We start from the raw sequence: 21,233 nt of genomic DNA, 5'->3' as shown, positions 1-21,233 counted from the left end.
CTGTTCCAAAAAAGCAAAGCAAAAAAAAAGAAAAAAAGAAAAAAAAAAAGTCAAGAGCTCAAGTCAACCTGTGTGAAAGGGAAGAAAATTAACTCGATGGGTGTTAATTCTTGGAAGCAGGGATTCCAGTAGAGTAAAAAGAAGGGAAGGCTGTGAATTAAAAATTAGCCTTTAGAAAGGTAATTAGCCTGGTCACCTACAGTCTTTTGAGAAGATAGTGGTTATAAATAACCTGTTCTTTACAAGAGAAGCACATGTCTACCAGACATACTCCTACAGCACCTCACATGTGGTTCTAACATTATTAGGGTCGTTTTATAGTTTAATAAAGTAAGGTTTACATCCAGCGATTTTCCAGTAATCACAGAGAGGTCTGAGATTAACACACACTCTAGCACACACGCAGGTTGGGAAATATCTGCTTTGGCAACCCTTCCTGTGAAACAAAAATTCAAAGATTATAACTGACTACAAACTTTCAACGGCCATCCAAGAGTGTGAAATGGTTGCTTACAAAGTTAACGTGATATTAAGCTACAATAATAGAAAAATAGATCATGGAATAATGTTCTAATTATTCTTCATTAGTCAGACGATGTGTTAGGCATCGCTTTGCCATCTTGGCACTCTGAGAACTTACTCTTCATCCTAATGAAAATGGCTGGAACAAAAAAACTTCAGAGGCGGTGCATGTTGGAGACATCTGAAGAGAAGTATGACAGAGAGGACTTCTAAGACAGGTGAGACTCCTGAGAGCAAGTATGTGGGGGCTGTTGCACGGCAAGAGGATTCAATGAAAATTTCTGTCGCCTAAAATGTTAAAAATTTTAATATGCAGCAATTCCGGGGAAATACCTTAAAATAAAGAAGAGTGCAAATAACAGCTGGGTTCTAATGATGAAAATGGCAGCTCTGTAAAAGAGCCAGTTCTCTATAATTAGAAGGGTGGAAGTAAGAGAAGCTGCGGGATTGGTGTGACACTGAAAAGACTCTTTCTATGGCTGGGGGCTTGCACTGCATCACCTGTGATGTCTTTCCAGCTCTAAGGCTCTTTGATTCTGCATGTACCAGCCTCCAGTTCTCCTGAGACTCTCAACTCACTGGATTGCATCTGTCTAGTGACTACTTCTGTTGGAATTCCCACCAACTTATTAATAGGAAGAATTATTTTGATTTTCTTTAAAAAAATTCTTTGCTTCCACCCATACGTCTCCAGCACAGAATCCACCAGAAGCAAATTAATGAAGCTTATATTATGGTTCGCTTGCAAGCAATTCTACTTGTTCCCATGTTCTCGACTCAGGTAAAGGGCCAGAACATTCCATCTTTTTTTCTGGTAGAGACAGGGTCTCACTATGTTGCCCAAGCTGGTATCAAATTAATTCCTCGTCTCAATTGATCTTTCTGCCTCAGCCTTCAATCCTGTTTTTACGAAAACAAAAGCCAGCTTTACGTCAGTATTTATGATAATGATATAATGATGGACAGGGCCTTCAAGAAGATGTTGGTACCAATACTATCATCTTCAAGGGTTCAAGACCATTAATTCCAGTTTTACTGGAATATCACTAAGATGCTCCTTTCAATAAAATATCATTTAATGTAAAGATATGAACACAAGTGGAATAATAAAAGGCAAAAAAATGGAAAATCGAAGACATTTTAAAAATCATTTTCAGAGTAGTTACTCTATGTAAGCATTCAACTACTGCTACGGTAGATGCACTGGAAACACAGCATGGAACAGTAGGTTATAGTGGATATTAAGAAATTCTGTCTTTATCTTTAAAGGAATGAGCCTATGAATTACAGCATAGTTAGTAAAAAAAAAAAAGAGGGCCATGATGAGATTGGCATTTTAGAATGAACACTCTGTAATTTGGGGATATAACCTTAATGGAATTTAGAGTGAGCAATTATTTGTTTCCATTGCTAGTGCCTGTCTCTCTTCCACCAACCTCCTGCTACCCTATGCCATACAGCCAGCTCAAATGTAAGCTCCATGAAGGCAGGGAGACTTTCTCTCTTGTTGGCTTTGATTAAGCCAAGTGCCAGGTTGGAGATGCCCAAGCAAGGAAGAGCCAGTTAGAAACTGAAGCCTTCAGTTCAATATTCCAAAAGACAGGAATCCTGACAATCATCATTTAGTGAATCTGGAAGTCAAGCCTTCCCCAGTTAAACCTTCAGATGAGGCACCAGCCCTGGCTAATATCTTGATTGCAGCCTTGTGAGAGAGCCTAAAGCAGAGGACCTAGGAAAGCTCTGCCTTGATCCCTAATCCAAAGAATCAGTGAGATAATAAATGCATGCTGTTTTATAACTTGCATATTGCTTTTATAACTTGTTTGTGTAACTTGCAGCATGATGCAAGCTGCTCAGTTATACATCACTAGGTGACTAACACAGTTTGCTTCTATTGGCCTTTTGCTAATTTATTTCTTGCAGCATCTTAGCCAGATAAAATTCCTGTTTTACATATAAGAAAACTAGGGCTGTTTTAAGTTGTTCCAGATCACATGGTTGGTAAGGGATGGAGTCAGAATTTGGACCCAAGGTGTCAGGCTCCCAAGTGTGCTCTCTTAACTACTTGACTTTACACAAAGGCAGGGGCTGGGTCTGATTTGTTCACAGTTGTCCCATTTTCCAACACAGTGTATGGCACATAGTAGATTCTCAAGAATGGTTAATTAATTAATTACTTAATCTAGAACATTGCTAAGTGAATGATGAATAGATTAATTTTGTTCATTCAAGATAATTCAAAAAGTATAACTGTGCCTGTTTGGTCTCAGAGAACTGTGCCTGTTTGGTTTCAGAGACGTCTTCTTGTTTTGTGGTATGGATTCTTCAGGGCTACATGCTGATTGAAATGTATAGGTGCATTTCAGTGTGTAGAGTAGTGTAATATAAACATGATGCAAGCCACATATGTAATTTTAAATGACCTAGGGGTTACAGTTAAGAAAGAAACAGGTGACATTTATTTTAATAAAATATTTTGTTGAAGTCAATATATCTATATTACTATATTAATTAATTACATATGCTAACATGTAATTAATATAAAAATTAGTAATGAGATATTTTACATTCAGAATAAGTATTACATCTTCAAAATTTGGTCTGGCTTTTACATTTTTTAGCATATTTCAAGTGCTGAAACTTGGATATTCCCTATTACAAGCACTCAGTAGCCACACCTAGCTAATACTGGAGAGCGTATGTGTATGGACAGTGCATATGTGTGAATGGTGCAGGTGTGTGGACAGTGCGTGTGTGAATGGTGCAGGTGTATGGACAGTGCATATGTGTGAATGGTGCAGGTGTATGGACAGCGCATATGTGTGAATGGTGCAGGTGTATGGACGGCTCATGTGTGTGAATGGTGCAGGTGTATGGATGGCTCATGTGAGTGAATGGTGCAGGTGTATGGACAGTGCATGTGTGTGAATGGTGCAGGTGTATGAACAGCTCACGTGTGTGAATGGTGCAGGTGTACGGACAGCGCATGCGTGTGAATGGTACAGGTGTACGGACAGCGCATGTGTGTGAATGGTGCAGGTGTACGGACAGCGCATGTGTGTGAATGGTGCAGGTGTACAGACAGCGCATGTGCAGGTGTATGGACAGCGCATGTGTGTGAATGGTGCAGGTGGATGGACAGCTCATGTGTGTGAATGGTGCAGGTGTATGGACAGCGCATGTGTGTGAATGGTGCAGGTGGATGGACAGCTCATGTGTGTGAATGGTGCAGGTGTATGGACAGTGCAGGTGTGTGAATGGTGCAGGTGGATGGACAGCTCATGTGTGTGAATGGTGCAGGTGTATGGACAGCGCAGGTGTGTGAATGGTGCAGGTGGATGGACAGCTCATGTGTGTGAATGGTGCAGGTGTATGGACAGTGCATGTGTGTGAATGGTGCAGGTGTATGGACAGCTCATGTGTGTGAATGGTGCAGGTGGATGGACAGCTCGTGTGTAAATGGTGCAGATGGATGGACAGCTCATGTGTGTGAATGGTGCAGGTTTATGGACAGCTCATGTGTGTGAATGGTGCAGGTGGATGGACAGTGCATGTGTGTGAATGGTGCAGGTGGATGGACAGCTCATGTGTGTGAATGGTGCAGGTGTATGAACAGTGCAGGTGTGTGAATAGCACAGGTGTGTGAATGGTGCAGGTGTAAAGAAAACTTGGAAGGAAGACTCAACCTTTGGGAATCCATTCTTCTTGTGACTGCTCTCTCTGTTACAGTCTCAGGATACATCAGAAATAGTTCAAAATGAAAACTGAATTTTAGGGACAGAAGTTGTCTGAAAGTTGCTCTTAAATAATAGCTAGAAAATAAATGACTTATCACCCTGGACACCTGAGAACAGTTTCATTTACTTTGGGTATGGATCTTCATATTTCTAGAATTAGGGTTGATGAAATAGGCAATTTCATTTCAGGCAAAAGAAAAGAAAGGTTAAAAGAACAAAATTGTCCAAGGTTTAGGTTCTTAGAAGGTGAGATTTGAGAAGACGCCCTTTTAGCAATGACTATATCAAGTCTTTGGTTGTACAAAATCCTCAAGGAGCCAGAAAGGCCAGAAGTCAAGTAGGCAGTGGAAACGTGAAGCAAATGGGTTTTACTTCCAGCTGCCCCACATCCAAATCCCTTTCCTATGGTTGTGGATTTTCCCACTGTGTGAGGTCAGGCAGAAAGCAGAGTCTTTCACCACAGAAGCCAAAAACCAGATGCTTCATTTGCCAGGCTCCTTTGCAGCTATGGCAAGAATGGGCACAAGACACAGTCTTGGCTGATGAGATGCCTGCATCCAGACTAGAAACTGGGAGCTAGTGATGCAAAGAAGCAGGCAGAGAAGAAGCTGTTTTGGCAGTGGAGGGTTGCATGGGCTGAGCAGTATTAGCAGCACTGGTTTGCAGGAACAGCACTGGCAGTGGGGCAGGGTGGCATCATTGGGTCCAGAGCAGGAGGCTTTAGGACATGAAACTGTGACATGGGGGCAGCTGTTGGTGTCTGGAGTTGTTGGCCTTGACCCTGGCTGCAGAGCTTTCTCTTTCTTTTGCTCCCTCCCTTTTTCTGGCCTGGTTCTCTGATCATACAATGGAGGTTCTGTGAGCTGCCCAGAACCCTTTCAAAGGATTCTCTCCTCCTGGGTTGCTCAGTTGGCTAGATCAGGAGCTCAGCTGCTCTGCATAATAAACTGCAGGGGATCTGAGGGACAGAAGCTGAGAAGAGACAGCCTGGAAAACAGAGAAGCATGGGGACGGTAGGAGTCTTGCAGGAGACAGGGCTGAACTACATCACAGGAAGCCGTAGTGTTTGGGGAAAAAAGGAATTGCTGATGGCTGTGTGGTTGAAGGGCCTGCCACCATAAAGGTGCCTAATGATTCATTTTCAGCTGTTTGCCTTTTGTTGCAGCAAGTGCTCTCCATAGCACAAACGTCTCAATAAAGTCTGCTATACATAAATGCCTGAGCGGTGTGTTGATTGGGAATGAATGAGAAGTCACCCCAGTTGTCACAGAGCAGACATGGGGGGAGAGCTGTGGCTGGGCTGTGAGGGGGAGTTCAGCAGAGCAGTAACTTGGAGTTAGAGGTGACAGACATGAGCCTCTGACCTGGGAAATTCTGGCAAGGGCACAGAGGTGCCCCATGGCTGTGACTTAGAAAGGTCAACCCAATTTTATGGGAGATCTCAGCTGACATGTGGGTTATATCAATATTAATTTATCCATCTTCACTAAGAATGGCTGGCTCAGGGATCAGTCACATGGGACAACAAGTGCCATTTCTCATCTTTTATGTGGCTGAAGTAATCTTTGTCTGAAAAAGTTGCTGTTAGTGACTCCCCAAACAAGTGGGAAGAGTAGAGATAGGAAAGTCTGGATTCCAATAATTTTCTGACAATAGACAGGAAACACTGCCTTTCTTTTTATTTATTTATTTTTTTGAGTTGAAATTTTGCTCTTGTTGCCCAGACTGGAGTGCAGTGGCATGGTCTTAGCTCACTGCAACCTCTGCCTCCCAGGTTCAAGTGGTTCTTCTGCCTCAGCTTCCCTGAGTAGCTGGGATTACAGGTGCACACAACCCACCACGCCTGGCTAATTTTTATATTTTTAGTACAGACATAGTTTTATTATGTTGGCCAGGCTGGTCTCGAACTCCTGACCTCAGGTGATCCACCCACCTCAGCCTTCCAAAGTGCTGGGATTACAGGCATGAGCCACTGCACCTGGCTGAAACATTGCCTTTTTAAGGAGAAACAGAGAGACATGTTTTATTATTTCAAAAATATGAGTTTTAAGTGAGAAGCATTGGATAATTCCAGCAACAAGACAATGTGTTCAAAAGTCTGATTGAATTTTTACTTTGGAAAAATATACATGGGGCCGATGAATGAAATAAAAACTTGATGGAAACTGCAGCTAATTTGGTGAATTCATACAGCCTATCCCAATAGTATCTAGAAGTGCTGGTTGTACTTGGGCTGTGCTCAATATAGTTAAGAGGTTCTTGACGTAAGTGGGCACTTGCAAACCACATGCTCTGTTGTGACATTCTGGAGGCAGCAGCACCATTCTAGTATAAAGACACACTTGCAAAGGAGAAAACATATTTATTGCAAGCACTTGCCAAGTATGGCACAGATTTCAAAACACAGAAAACATTTTTTTCAAAAAAATTAAGAAATATCTGCATATGAACACCAAAGACTCCTCATTCGCTATAGCATCATTGAAGAGTCAACTCTTTTAGCATGTAGGAACCTATTATTCAGAGAACCTGCTGTCCCAGCCAAGCACTTGCCTTGATAAAAGAGAGTGGCTCATGTGGCCACACCAAATTAAAATGGTTTAACTTTTTTTTTTTTTTTAACAAGTTTTGAATGGCATACCTCCTCTACCAATTGCCTTCTTCTTATGTCTCCTTCCCTGACCTGGCTGTCTCTCTCTGATCCTTGCCCATCTCCCAGCCTGTGAAGTGCCTCCTTCTATGTTTCTGTAACGTCATGTGTGTATCTGTCTCCCCTGGCACTTACCACATTGTAACGATGTGTTTTTCTCCTCCTTGGTCTTCATTTTTTTTTTTTTTTTTTTTTTTTTTTTTTTTTTTATCTCTATCCCCAGCATGGTGCCTGAACACTAGAGCAATGCTCCAGAAAGTCTATCACTCTAGTGATGAGTCATTTGCTGGTTTTCATGACCCTCTAACTCTAGAATTAAACAAGATTGAAGCAAGATTAAACAAGACCCCAAAGATCACCCACCCTTTTGTTGCATTGTCAAATTTTCTTAAAAAGGTGATTAAAGGAATAAATAATTCCCTTTCACTTACTGCTCTAACGAAGAGATGGCCCCGTCTAATGCTTCCCTGCCACCCTGTCCCATTTCACCCACTTAGCTACAGTCTGAGCTTTGACTCTATTAAATTATTTCTGCTTGATTCACTCTGATCAAGAGCTACATGATTATGGAAGATTTATAGAAGCTGAGAAGAGCTGTGTTATGCCTTTGAAGTAGACCTTAGTAATCATTTTTTATTCCTGCTCTTTTTTTAAGACCCCAAATCATAAAATCTTGAAACCATAATGTCTTGTGTTTATGCATGTTGAGATCAATTACATATTGTCTTAAGATAGTTTTAAACTGCAAGAGTTATTTCTGAACAGAAGGCAATATTAAAATTACATTCTGAAAGCTTGATGGCAGTCTGTGAGTACTTTCAGGCAACACAGTGACTCCTTACTACCTGGAAAACAGCTGGAAAGAACTCAATACTAAGAAAAATGCCTCTGAGCTGCTAAAATAGATAGTTATAATATCTATGATTCTGAAATCCATGCTTTCTCTGCATAGGTGTCCCTTCACGTCCTCACTCAATGCATTTTAACTCCTTTTTTGTTCTTTTAACATGTTCCAATTGAGCTGGTTCCTAAGCAGTCAAGGAGATAGGCACAGCAAGAGGTGACCAGTTAACCAGAATGGAGGAAAGCAGAGGAATTCCGACATCCTCTCCGTCTCAGATTATTTAGGGTAGGGCTACCATAGCATTTCTGAACACATGAGGACTCCTATTTCCTTATGGGCCAAATTTGGTCTACATGAGTATTTTGTTCACAGTGCTTTCATTTTCTACTTTATTGAGCTAATATTCAAAATTAAGGAATTTTCCATTGACATATAAATTTTAGGCTTTTCATGAATCATCATACTATCTAGCAATGTTAGGCTTGCTTCTTCTACATGGGAACGGCAGCTGAAGCTGAGTGGTGACTACTCCCTTTAGACAGGGCAGTTGTCCCCTCTCTTCACAGTTCCCATCACCCACCCACAGTTCGCACTGTACCAGGCCATGGTGATTTTATTCTTTTTTGCTTGGTCATGAAGGCAACTGAGTTTGCCATGAAGAGCTTCCCATCAGGGTATATTTTCTAATTGTTATACCATTTTGAAATTAGAAGCACCTTTAAAAAAGTGACTTCCTTGCGTAGGAGACTGGACTAGAATATCCTCAGCAAGCAGTCGCCTAACCACTTCTGGTTTTGCAATGACAGGGAGTTCTCTGCTCCACCAAGATCTTCTTGTCTTTTTTTTTTTTTTTTTTTTTTTCTTGACTTAGTAACTTCTGTTTATGTAAAATCAGTGTCTCCTAAAGTATGTTCGGTAATGTCTTTATTCTAAGGGATGTTAAAATTAATACTACATTTTAAAAAAGAGTCCAGCAGTCAGATATATATATATATCTCTCAAAACAAATAAATTACTTTTTTTTAGTGAAAGACTTCTCAGAGCCTCTAGATGCTATTCTGCATTGTTGATCTCTAAGCCAAGGATAAATTTGCAGTCTTTTTTCCATATATATTTGATCAAAAGACTTAATTTTATGGGACTGTCATGTGGCACAAGTATTCTACAGAATAACCTTGGAAAATGCATATAAGAATTCTTAGTTTTGTTTTAACTATTCTTGAAAAGTTAGTCATAAGCAAAGTAAAACAATTTGCCCAAGTATACAGGAATTGTGGCCGTGATGAAATTGGGTTGGAATTCCAGAATACTGTCTCCTAGCAGGATTCAGTGGAGTGTTTCATAGAGTATAATGCACTGATCACTACATTTAGGGAAATATCCAGGGATAAGTACACTTGGTTAAGTCCAAAATTGTGGAGGAAGAAAGCATTGGTAACCTTAAAAGAAGAATACCAGTGTTACGAGAGAATCAATTGGTAATAAAAATACATAAAAATAATCATAAAAATTCGAGACAATAAAGAGGTTAAGGGAGTAATTAATGGGCTTAGCCTTATTTTAATAAAGAGCCTTTCACACTACTTCCTTTAATGTTCATATTTTACGTATGTTATCAGCCCAACCTTTATGAAAACAAGCCATGTGATGATTATGGTCTAATTTCCAGCTCCTGTGAAAATTCAGTCTCAATTAATGGGAAATTGAATAGAACAAAACAAAATTTTACAATATCATCATTAAATTATTATTATTAAAAATAAGTAGTCTAGTTAATGATGTGTTCTTTTGTATTCAAAGTTTAGTGTTAGCCTGTATATATTTATGTATGTATGTATGTTTTGAGGCCATGTCAAGAAAAACAAAATTATTAATACTATAATTCTTAGTAAGTATTACTGTAGTTACTAATAAGTGCTGCTATTAGGTTAGGAATATAATACAACAATGGCGGAGAAAGTATGGAAGCTAAAAAATATATATTATGAAACTCTACCTTCATAGGGTCACAGGAATTATCAACATTTGTATTTATTTCCTGCCAATGTTTCTTTATGTCCATTGTGTTTTTTAATGGTTATGGTCATATTAGGCTTATAACTTTTATGGTGGTAAAATATCCATATCATAAATGTATCATTTTAACCATTTTTAGTACATATAGTTCAATGGCATTAAGTAAATTCCCATTGTGCAACCATCCTCCTCATCCATCCCCAGGAAGATGTACGGAGACCAGCTCAGCTGTAGACCCTACCCAGGCGGCGCTAAAAGAATTAAGAAGCAGACACCCAGATAGAACAGCAAAGTGGGTGTAACGGGGGCCAACAGCCTTCCCAGCTGAGAGCCTCAGGGGCTGACGGCATTCCGGGCTGAGAGCCTCGAGCAGATGCTGACACACGTATTTATTCTCTCTGAACAGGGGATTATTATTAACAGCAGGTGTTCTGTGTTTTCTCATAGAACCAAGACAAACTAGGTAGGCAGCTGGTGCCTGCTTACCACTGATCACGGACAAACCCGAAGCTTTCTCCACGAGGGAGCCACGGGGCCAGTCCCATATCCCATGCTTATTGTTTTAACCGGTGTATGATATACATATACTGTTCTGCTACTTGAGAATACCCCAAGCAGTTTTTTACTTGGTGGGGGGCAGGGAGGAGGGAGGCGGTGACGGCTAGGTTTTCCTTGCCATCGTTCTTAGCAAACAATATATTTTATCATACACTCAGCAAAGATGGAATTTTTCCTCTTCCCAGAATGAAACTGTATCCCCCTCATTCTTGCCTTGCCCCACACCCTGGCAACCACTGTTCTCTTCTTTTTTTGATAAGTGAGTTCTTTTAAATGGATTCTTTGGGATAGAAATCTCTCTTACGTGTTTCTATTGGAGATAATTCTGTTCTCAGGAGCTACACTAATGCAGACAATCATTTACAATATTCTTGGTGACCCAATTATGCTTATGTATCCGACATGGTTATAGTTTTATTCATTCACTTGCTCATTCAACAACAACTTGCATCACGTCTTGACCTGAATATCCTTAAAAGCACAGCCAGGACAGGTAGTTTGAGAAGTGATTCCAGGAAGCAGGAGTGAGAGGCCAGGGACAGAAGGAAGGAGGGAAAGACAGTACAAGGATATATTATGAAGTTGGTCAGTATTGTAGGTGACAGTGCTTCAAGCCCCTGGATCTCCTGAGAAGCTTTCTAAAGTGGATCTCATAACTGTCCACATGGGCTAAGGATGGCCCCACAAACATTAACACTCCGCACTCATGCTTCTGTGTCCAGGCAGTTCTCACAGGGTCCCACTCTTCTGGCTGGAGAAACTCAAGTACAGGAACAGAGAGGCACATGGCCTGCACCCAGGGGAGGCACTAACAGATTGCACCTACACAAAATCATGTGTAGAACTGGCTGCTAAGGTGGTGGATTGTGAGGTGGGGCTGAGAAGGTGTGAAGTGGTGCCTAGGAGAGGGTGTGAAGTGGTGCCTAGGTATATGTCGTACACACACAGGCCTTGAACCAGGCACTGGTTTGGACATACTGTGGTACGCATGAGGAGGCATGGGCCTCTCCTCATAGAACTTGCAGACACAGGTAGGTGGTGGTGAACAGGTATTCAGGAGCAAGTGGCAGCTGCAGAATCATCATGCAGGAGGCTCATTACCCCGGACTGTTGTGAATGAGCCACCCAGCCACTTGAGAGTAGCTGCCCAGCACTGTACTAGGCAAAGGGGGGAATACATAGGGAAACAGGAAGATACAGACCCTGACCTCACAGATCTGGCAGGGAAAGCAATAATTGCCCTAAAACAATTACCCGCCTTATAACATTATGAAGAAGTCTATTCTATTCTGAGAGGCATAACAGGGATTCTGGGAAGTTGACTATCAGGCAAAGTTTCTTTTTAGAAATGGTATTTAATCAGAGACTGAAGGATGATATGCTATTAAATAAACATTAATCAGATATTATGGCTCAACTGCTAGGAACACACTATAAATGATCATCTTTTCCCCTCAAATTGCTCATAGGTGAGTCGCGGAGACGAATGATGACTACAGAATGAGAAAAGGGTAACTAGTATTTTGGCGTAATAGAAACACAGAGAATTGGTCTGGGGAATCTGGGGCTGTTTCAGTACAGGGACAGTGCTCCTGGCTTGCCCGGTGAACGACGGGGACTCCATAAGAGTATGTTTCATTCTGGGGAAGGAATCTGCAATGCATTATTGGGAGTCTACAAGTCCTCGATGAGAATTTTAAGTTTGAATTTTACTTTCAGGATAATCTTTTTAAAGTTATTTTTAAGCTTATCCATTCACCTTATCACTGGACACTGCTGTACAATTTCAGGGTCCACATTTTCAAATGCATTTATTATCACAGAATACCAGAAAACACTTCAACTATCTTTGCCACGCAGGAATTCAGGCCCAGAATGTGGAGAGAGATTCTAATTTCTCGATTATAACACAAATTGGAAATTCAGCTTTTTGTGTGAAATGTTCCAGTAAATGTTGGCAACTAATGTTTTTTTCAACATTGTCCATGGTAACGAAACAAAAACACAGGTCACGTGTTTGCAGCTCCTGCTCTGTGGATTTCAGGGTCATTAACAAGGTGTTGTTTTCCACCCAGTGGCCCTGTAGTTTTACTGCAGGTTGAAGGGCTTGAAGGAAATTTGCTTTGTGTAGTGCTGACCTTGAAACCCCCAACATATAAAGCTCACTGAAAAGGACAAGGACCTAATGAAGAGTTCAGCAGGAGAGAAGAGGTGGTCTGGTCCCTGGGTTGAGCTTGCACCACGGGGAAGCCGGTTCTGGAGCGGCATGGGAATGAGGGGTAAAGCCCTTGAGAAGCCAGGCATGGTGCTCTGCTTTGGAATATGTGGCTGACCTTGTGGAAGGGGAACCAGCCATAGCTCAAGCAAGGGTGTCCGTGTGTACTGGTTGAATGCAGGATGTGTTCGACTGCGACATCACATGGCTGCCCCCAAAGCAGTGATTGTCATGGAGACTGGAATTTGTAGTTTTCTCTGCTGGGTTGTGAAAGTGATGCCTTTTTGAGTGAGAAAATCCTTTTGATTTGGCAAATTTGGGGGTCTGGATGAGAAGAGGGCTAAAGAGGGAGAAAACAGATGGTGGCAAAGGCAGCTTGTTGCTTCTCTTAATATCTGTTTTCCTTCCTTTCCTTACTATCAGCACTCGCCCGTTTTCAGCGGGGCAAACAGCCACCTCCAGGTGACTGTATGACCAAGTGTCTTTCAAAGGGCAGAAGAAAACTAATTTTTACGAAGTTCAACAGCATCAATAATTTCACCTCTTTATATCTTAAATCAGCAAACCATGTGAAACCTCTAAAGAGGTCTAAAGGAATTAGCTTGATAATCCCCCAAACTAGAGCAGCACAGCAGCAGAGTCAAAACCTCCTCCGGTATGAAATTTGCAAAAATAACAGTTGACAGATAAAATGTCACCCTTTAAAAAATTCTCCAAACAAAGAAGGCCATCATTTTTTCTTATATCTAATCAAAAGCATTTTGTAAAATTATGATACAGAGTCTTCTCTGTAGGAAGGGTACAGGTTGGTTTGTAGAATTAGAGAGACATGGATTCCAATGAGCCAGAGAGATTACTTGACAAGAGAAAAAACAGAATTAATAAGATTGAAGAATGGCTCTCGTCCCATCCTCAGTGGTTTGGGGCCATGGTTCTGAGAGAGTTCAAAGCACTTGCATGAGGCAAATTGGTTAATATTCGGCCTGACACTTCTTGCACAATCATCTTAAATTATAAAGCAGTAAAAGAAGCTAAGACTATTCCATTCTTGTATCTTTCTCATGTTTTCCAAACTGTGTTTTAACAGAAATGATAACATAATTTGAGTGAATGTGAACATTCAAAGTCAATCTGTATACCAACGGCACCCCTCAGCCCAGCTTCCTTCTCTGTTTAGACTTGTTCTGATAGGTATTTCAAGGGTTATCTCAATTGTATTCACAGAAAATAGCATTTCTGTGAAAGATTTCTGCAAGGCTGAATTCTTCCTGTTGGCTAATTCTCCTACATATAGTATTTCCATGTATAGGAGCAACTGGGTCCACAATTGGTCAGATAATTTAAAGAGTCACTTAAAGGTCTAACAGGAACACTTTTAGCCCCATCTGTGGGGGTGGGAGGGCTAGACTCTAAGAACAGAATTAATTCATATTTCGAAGTGTCCTATGCAAAACAACTGTTTTTGTGACTCTTAGAAGAGATTTAAGATGTAGCCAAGAGTTGAGAAGGCTAAAGAGATCAGAGAGGGAGAATAGATGATTCCTATTGTGAAAGTTTTTGGAGGATTGTGGTATTTTCCAGTTCTTTTGGTGAGGGAAGAAGTGTACTTTCACTTTTCTGACTCCAAGTGAGAAAGACTTTGGGGGAGTCACCTAAAGAACTTGATCTATATCCTCTGGAATTCAGTGGACTAGTGCCTGAACTCTGAGGATGGCTGTTCAGGTTGTACACTGCGCAACTCTAGAAGGTCCCATTCACACAGACAACAATGTTTATAATCTGTACAACTATATTTGGAGACTCTTGGTATCTGGCTCTCCTAGAGGTAAGCTATGGTGGCTGGAGCTGCAATTAATTAATTGCACAGAGGAAAACAGAGGCACTAGGAGCAAGTTGGAGTTTCACCAACAGTAAGACAAGGATGTGAGTTTTTCAGCTTGGCTATGTGGGTCCGTGTCAGGAAACCTACCTGAAGCCTTCTTGAGAAGGCTTTTTTACGGGTAATAAAAATACCTTCTAGAGAGGACCCCTCAAACTGAAAGCCAGAAGGCTGAGTGTTGGCAGTGAAAGTCGCCAGGCATTGGAGTGACTGGCCTCATCATGGACACTGCAGTGGGAACTTCCCATGGGGTAAAGAACCCCATGAAAGTCCACCCTGAGTGCTCAAGCTCAATGAGCAGCAATGCCAGATCACAGAGGTTCCATCCATGTGCCCTTTGCATGACCCTAGCCCTGGACCCAGTCCTGGAGGGAATGGAAAGATAGCTTGTGAGGGGAAGCATTGGAAGAGGAAAAGACACCAATCATGCCCTAATACCCCTAGCCCCTGACTCCCAAGGCCAAGACCCTCACTCTAGGCTTTTTGGCTTAAGTCAGGCGTCAGCCCAGGGAGGGTAAAAAATGTGGAATTGGTTATTACACTAAACTGAACATTATAGTTACTAAAATAAGACTTCTGTTAAGACCAAAGGTGAGCTCAGGATATTTAATACCTGTAAGTAACTGGGAGATCTGCTTGAGACTTCATATAAGGACAGGGAAGGAAAGAATCAGCCCATGCAGTGGGGATAAAGGAGGAGGAGTTGGGGAGAGTTGATGATGCTCTCTTTGTAGCCTGTTGAGCTCCAAACCTTCAGTAAGTGGACCACATGGGAAATCTTTAAAAGAGATTTCTATCTATACCTGAAGCGTTTTATTTTAACTTGAGACACATAAATGTACACGTATCCCCAATCTTTTGATGTAGAGCCAAGACCTTTTGTGTGGGCACAGGGAACAGATCTTTCTTAAACTCACCCATAAAACAGCAACTGTGAGTTCCAATTTTGGTTTCCTCACATTGGATTGAAAATGTTAAGAAACTTGCAAAACAACCCGAATATGGTTAAAGATGTATATGATTTATTTTCTCTTGTCTTTTACGGTTGTCTCACCCACATCCTTTTTTGGAAATGAAAATGGGTGTGGGTGAGACAACTGTAAAAGGGCTTTTGAAAGCATTTAATTTAGTGGTTCATAGAAACAACCACTCTTTTTGTACTCATACGTCACTGGTTTACATAATATTTAATTAAATTATGTAGTTCAGTAACAAGTACTATTGGCATAAACAGCAGAGCACATGCCCAGCTGACTCTTGGTAAAGGCACATTGAACTTGTGGGCGCAGAAGCACATGGCTGTACTGGAGAGCAGTCTGCTCATGGTGAGTCTTCCATGCGTCCTGATCATCGGTCTGCAGATCTTACCAAGAGACAGAGCATGCAGGATTATCTAGGGAGTTGGTAAGTGGACATCAATCTACTGAGGTGCCATTATTTTTGGTCCGATACTTGAGATACAAATACCATCATAAAAACTACCATTGACTGAGTTTCCACCATGTGCCAGGCAGGGCACTGGGCACTTTATGCACACTTTAAATGAATAAAGTCTCATTTCGCTTTCACAGATAATACTTTCCTTCATTTTACAGTTGAGGAAGCTGAAATTTACAGAAATTAAGTAACTTGCTGTAGGTCACATAGGCAATCAAGGAATAGTCAGTACCTCTCAAACTTTAAAGTGCAAACAAATCACCAGGGGGCTCTTATTTAAATGAAAATTTTGAAATACTAGGTCTGGGGTGGGGCCTGAGATTGTGCACTTTTAACAAGCGCCCAGATACTGTTGCTGCTGCTGGGCTGCAGACCATGTCTTGAAAATCATAACATCCTAACTTAACTGTTCTAAGATGGAGCCCAGGCATCCCTGTCTTCTAAATGCTCTCCAGGAATCTTTTGTAAACACAGTAGGAATAATCGTTCCTCCAGGAAAGTCAGAAAAGTTGTGGAGGTGGATTGACTTAGTTTCAAATCCTTTAATTAAAAAAAAAATTGTTTTAAAAATACAATAGTAATGAATTTGAACCAATATACAAGTTTACAAAATAAAATATAAAAATCTTCCTGCTTTATCAAGATTTTTTTAAAGTAAAATATAATCAAGCTATTTACTGAGCACCCTTATGCAACACTTTTTTAATTCCATGAAGTATCATAAATTTATTAATTTTTTTTTTTTGAGACGGAGTTTCGCTCTTGTTACCCAGGCTGGAGTGCAATGGAGCGATCTCGGCTCACCGCAACCTCCGCCTCCTGGGTTCAAGCAATTCTCCTGCCTCAGCCTCCTGACTAGCTGGGATTACAGGCAAGCGCCACCATGCCCAGCTACTTTTTTTTTTTCTTTTTTTTTAGTAGAGACGGGGTTTCACCATGTTGACCAGGACGGTCTCGATCTCTCGACCTCGTGATCCACCCGCCTCGGCCTCCCAAAGTGCTGGGATTACAGGCTTGAGCCACCGCGCCCGGCCCTATAAATTTCTTTTGTAGTAAGTACACACTACTATAATCTGCTTCGACTTACTTCATCCTTATTGACAAGGCATTGTATTCCACAGCAGAGTGAAACCACCATTTCATAGATGGGCATTAAGTTGACTCTAATTTTTTTCAGTTTTACAGATAATGCTTTGTGCATATATCCATGGGTATGTGTATAAGTCATTCTGTAGAATTGACTTCTAGATGTGAAATTGCTGGGTTATTTAAAAAGCTATTCTCAAATAAAAGGTTCACTGAATTACATTTGTACCATCACATATAAAAATGCCTCCTTTCCCCCACCACCTTGAAATACTGGATATTATCAGTCTTTTCTGTATTAAGCAATACAAAATATGAAACGTGGTTCTCAGTGATTTTTAATTTTTGTGTCATGATGGATGCATGAGGCTGAAAATCTTTTAATATATCCATTAGGCTTAGTATTTACCTTTTATAGCTTGTCTGTCTATATCCTTTTGCCCTGTTAGTTATTTGGTTGCTTATCTATTTTATATTATCTGTCTCCTATATATGCTGCAAATGTCATCCTCCCACCCTACTAGTCACTTTTTTTTTTTTTGAGACAGGGTCTTGCTGTTGCCCGGGCTGGAGTGCAGTGGTGCAGTCACGGCGCACTGCAGCCTTGACCGCCCAGGCTCAAGCGATCCTTCCACGTCAGCCTCTCAAGTAGCAGCTGGGACTACAGGTGCATGTAACCATGCCTGGCTAATTTTTAATCTTTTGTCAACACAGCGTCTCACCACATTGCCCAGGATGGTCTCAAACTCCTGGACTCAAGCCATCCTCCCACCTCGGCCCCCGCAAAGTGGTGGGATTACAGGTGTGAGCCACTGCTCCAGGCCTACTGTTCACTTTTTAAATTTATTTTACAATATTTTACAGAACTGTTTCATTTCTTTATGTCAAGTTTGTCAATTTTCTTCCATGACTTCTATTTTACTTTAGGAAAGACTTCCTCATCCCCAATTTATAAAATACACATCCCTGTTTTTTCCATCGATTACTTGCACAGATCTGTCACTCATTAATTTATGTGATTATTAATCCATATGCAAAATATATTCTGTATACAAAGTAGATTTATGCCTTGAAGTTAGAGGCCTTTTTTGTGTCTTTTACTACCAAATACCATTCTCAGCATCATTCATTGAACAGACCATCATTAATCCTGGATTTGAAATTCCCCCTTTATTAAATGATAGAAGTCTTATCATTGAATTTATTAAATAACAGAAATCTCATATATATATATAAATCTCATCTTCTCCTTTCATTCCTTTTTTTCCGTGACTGCCCCAAATTGTTTGAATTTCTATAGTTTTATAGAATTTTTGGAAAGGCAAGTCTGTTACTATTTTTCAGTTTTTCTCCCTTTTTTAAACCAAATTTCTTTTCTACTTTTCTTTAGATGGACTTAAAATGCCCATATCTGGTTCTAAAGCAAAGCTGCAATGGAATGTTTACTGAAATTTTATTCTAATGGTCCACTAGTATGGGGAAAATTGACACCTTTATAGTATTGAATGTTCCATGCAGAAACAAGGTATGCCACTTCATTTATTCAGATAAATATTTTATATAGTCTTCACAAATGTAGATTTGCACATAACAAGAATTACATTTATTTCTGGATGAATATATATATTATATACATGAATATATATTATATATATTCATCCAGGAATAAATATATCTTTATACATATTTATATATATATTTTTCGAGACAGAGTCTCACTCTGTTGCCCATGAGTCCAGTGGCACGATCTTGGCTCACTGCAACCTCCATCTCCTGGCTTCAAGCAATTCTCCTGCCTCAGCCTCCTGAGTAGCTGGGATTATAGCACATGCCACCACGTACGGCTAATTTTTCTATTTTAAATAGAGACAGGGTTTTGCCATGTTGGCCAGACTGGTCTCAAACTCTTGACCTCAGGTGATCCGCCATTTCGGCCTCCCAAAGTGCTGGGATTACAGGCATAAGCCACTACACCCAGCCTATATTTAGATAGCACATGTCATATATGTATTTACATATATAAACACATATACACATATTTATACATATGTATTTTAAATATGTACACATATATGTAAATATATATACTTTTCCAAATCATCATTCTAATTATTGCCAATATATAATAGCTGCTGATTTAAGTATATTTTTCTCCCAATTAAGCAGCTTACCAAAGTTTCATAAGGTCTAATCATTTTATGAATTATCTTTGGAGCTATGGAGCTTTGATTTGGCAAAAAATTCATTCATTAAAATTTCTACTTTCAACTATGAAACTCATAAGTACTCAAAAAAGAAGATTAGAAATCTAAAAAAATTACCCCCACTACTAATGACTAGTATCATTTTGCTTGCATCAGTTTTCACACTCTTTTTATAATTTGCAAGTTTCTTTTACATAATCGTAATCATACGGTGTAACTAACTGGGTGTACTTTCTAAAAGAATAAATGCCTTCAACATGCAAAGCTCTTTTGGTGGGAGTTTGTTTTATAAGGAGCTGTGTGCTTTTCACTAATGTGCAGAAATGCTAATGTAACTTCTGCTGCTGAGAGTTATTGAGTTCAGTTTGGTCCCATCTATTGCTGCAAGCCTGGCTTGCTGACATTTCTACCACCCAATTATAGTTCAGTGTAACAAACCCTCTCTCTTCACACCACACATAGCTGCTGACCTCACTGCACGCTCAGCCGTTCCATTTCAGGCTTCAGCCAGAATCACTCTCACAGCGCAGGTGATGTGGAGATTGCTAGGGGTTTATGATTCCATTTAGAAGGCTGAATAGATCATGATCCACATAATTGAGATTTCTTAAGAAAACTTTCTAAGAACATTTCTCATGTGACTCCTTTACACAAATGTGTATGCAGTTTGGGTTTGGACAGGTTGATTTGCTTTTTCTTCTGGATTGAAATTTGATCTCCTCACTTGTTCATTTTGCTAGCTATATGAAATGCTCTTTCTTTCTGTAACTCTCTACTTATTCACCTTAATAGGGGATTTCCCTGCCTTGCTTATATAAAATAGAATCCCCCAGCTCTAATTCCCCTGGCAAGACCTGTTTCAGACTTACGCAGGGCTGGACAAACATATAAATGGAGACCAACATATCCTATGTCTAAGGTCCAGTAAAGCTTCATGCACACACATGTGAACACCACAGTCAGCCTGTCCTAGCGCCCTCAACACGCCTCTTCAAAAGCTACCTTTCACTTCCCATTGGGCCTACAGGTGCACAGACCTGTGGTGAGCTTCATTTTTGAAAGGATGAGGCCAATCAGGCCCTCTCTTAGTGCAGGTAATTCCATGATCCTGGGCAACCTGGAGCATAATTGTCAGTCAGGCAGTGCTGTGGGCTACATGTAGGCATGTCCCCCCGGCTCTCAGAATTCCAGCCCCGTGAGGTGGGTCATGGCTAGAGGAGGCATGTGCAGGGCCCAGGGCTCCTCGTGCCTGCATCTAAGCGTCTTGCCCATTGGCACACCGTATTCCCCTGTTTTCCATTATAATTATCACTATTTATTTATTTATTATTTGTCTCTTACTAAAGCAAGCTCCACAAGGGAAACAACTAAATTTTGTTTACGACTTTACTCCTAGGACTTAGAAGTGTCTTTGATCAGGAAACAATAAATACTTTTCAAGTAAGTGAGTGAATGGATTCTGAACTATTGTGAATAACATATATAGCATTAGTAGAGGGGATAACACAGAAATTATATGTCTGAAAATTCATTCCTTTTTGTGAGATAGCAACAGAAAACATAATTAAATATGCCAACTGACAGAACTATGCATTATGTTCCCTATTTCTTTACATCTGTCATTCCCTAGTTAAATGCTGTAATTTCTATATAACATTAATTGGTGAAGCTGTGAGAATTAAACGAGATAGCATGGTAGGTCTAACCTGATTTTTTCTTTTCTTTTCTTTTTTTGAGACAGAATCTCTCTTTGTTGCCAGGCTGGAGTGCAGTGACGTGATCACCACTCACTGCAACCTCTGCCTCCTGGGTTCAAGTGATTCTCTCACCTCAGTCTCCTGAGTAGCCGGGATTATAGGTGCCCACCACTATGCCCAGCTAATTTTTTGTATTTTTTTTTTTTAGTAGAGATGAGGCTTCACCATGTTGGCCTGACTGGTCTCAAACTCCTGACCTCAGGTGATACACCCACCTCAGCCTCCCAAAGTGCTGAGATTACAGCTGTGAGCCACCGTGCCTGGCCTACCACACTATTTTAATTATAATAGCTTTAGAGTATGTTATGATATCTGGAGGACAACTGAC

The 21,233-nt window shown here is 40.5% G+C and overlaps 1 protein-coding gene and 1 long non-coding RNA gene across 4 annotated transcripts in view; one reads left to right on the top strand and one right to left on the bottom strand.

The window, feature by feature from the left end:
* The window catches only part of KLHL31 (kelch like family member 31), a 152,310-nt gene that overhangs the window by 18,587 nt on the left and 112,490 nt on the right, over positions 1-21,233 (bottom strand). The gene's annotated exons all lie outside the window — the stretch shown is intronic.
* On the top strand, positions 269-18,463 carry LOC141584337 (uncharacterized). Its single transcript, XR_012517338.1, has 3 exons — positions 269-740; positions 15,656-15,825; positions 18,335-18,463. It is a non-coding gene; the product is annotated as an uncharacterized LOC141584337 (long non-coding RNA).

This window comes from Saimiri boliviensis, chromosome 4 (assembly GCF_048565385.1).
Source record: "Saimiri boliviensis isolate mSaiBol1 chromosome 4, mSaiBol1.pri, whole genome shotgun sequence".
NCBI lineage: Eukaryota > Metazoa > Chordata > Mammalia > Primates > Cebidae > Saimiri > Saimiri boliviensis.
The sequence above is the reverse complement of the archived record's forward strand: the minus strand, read 5'-3'. Positions and strand labels throughout refer to the sequence as shown.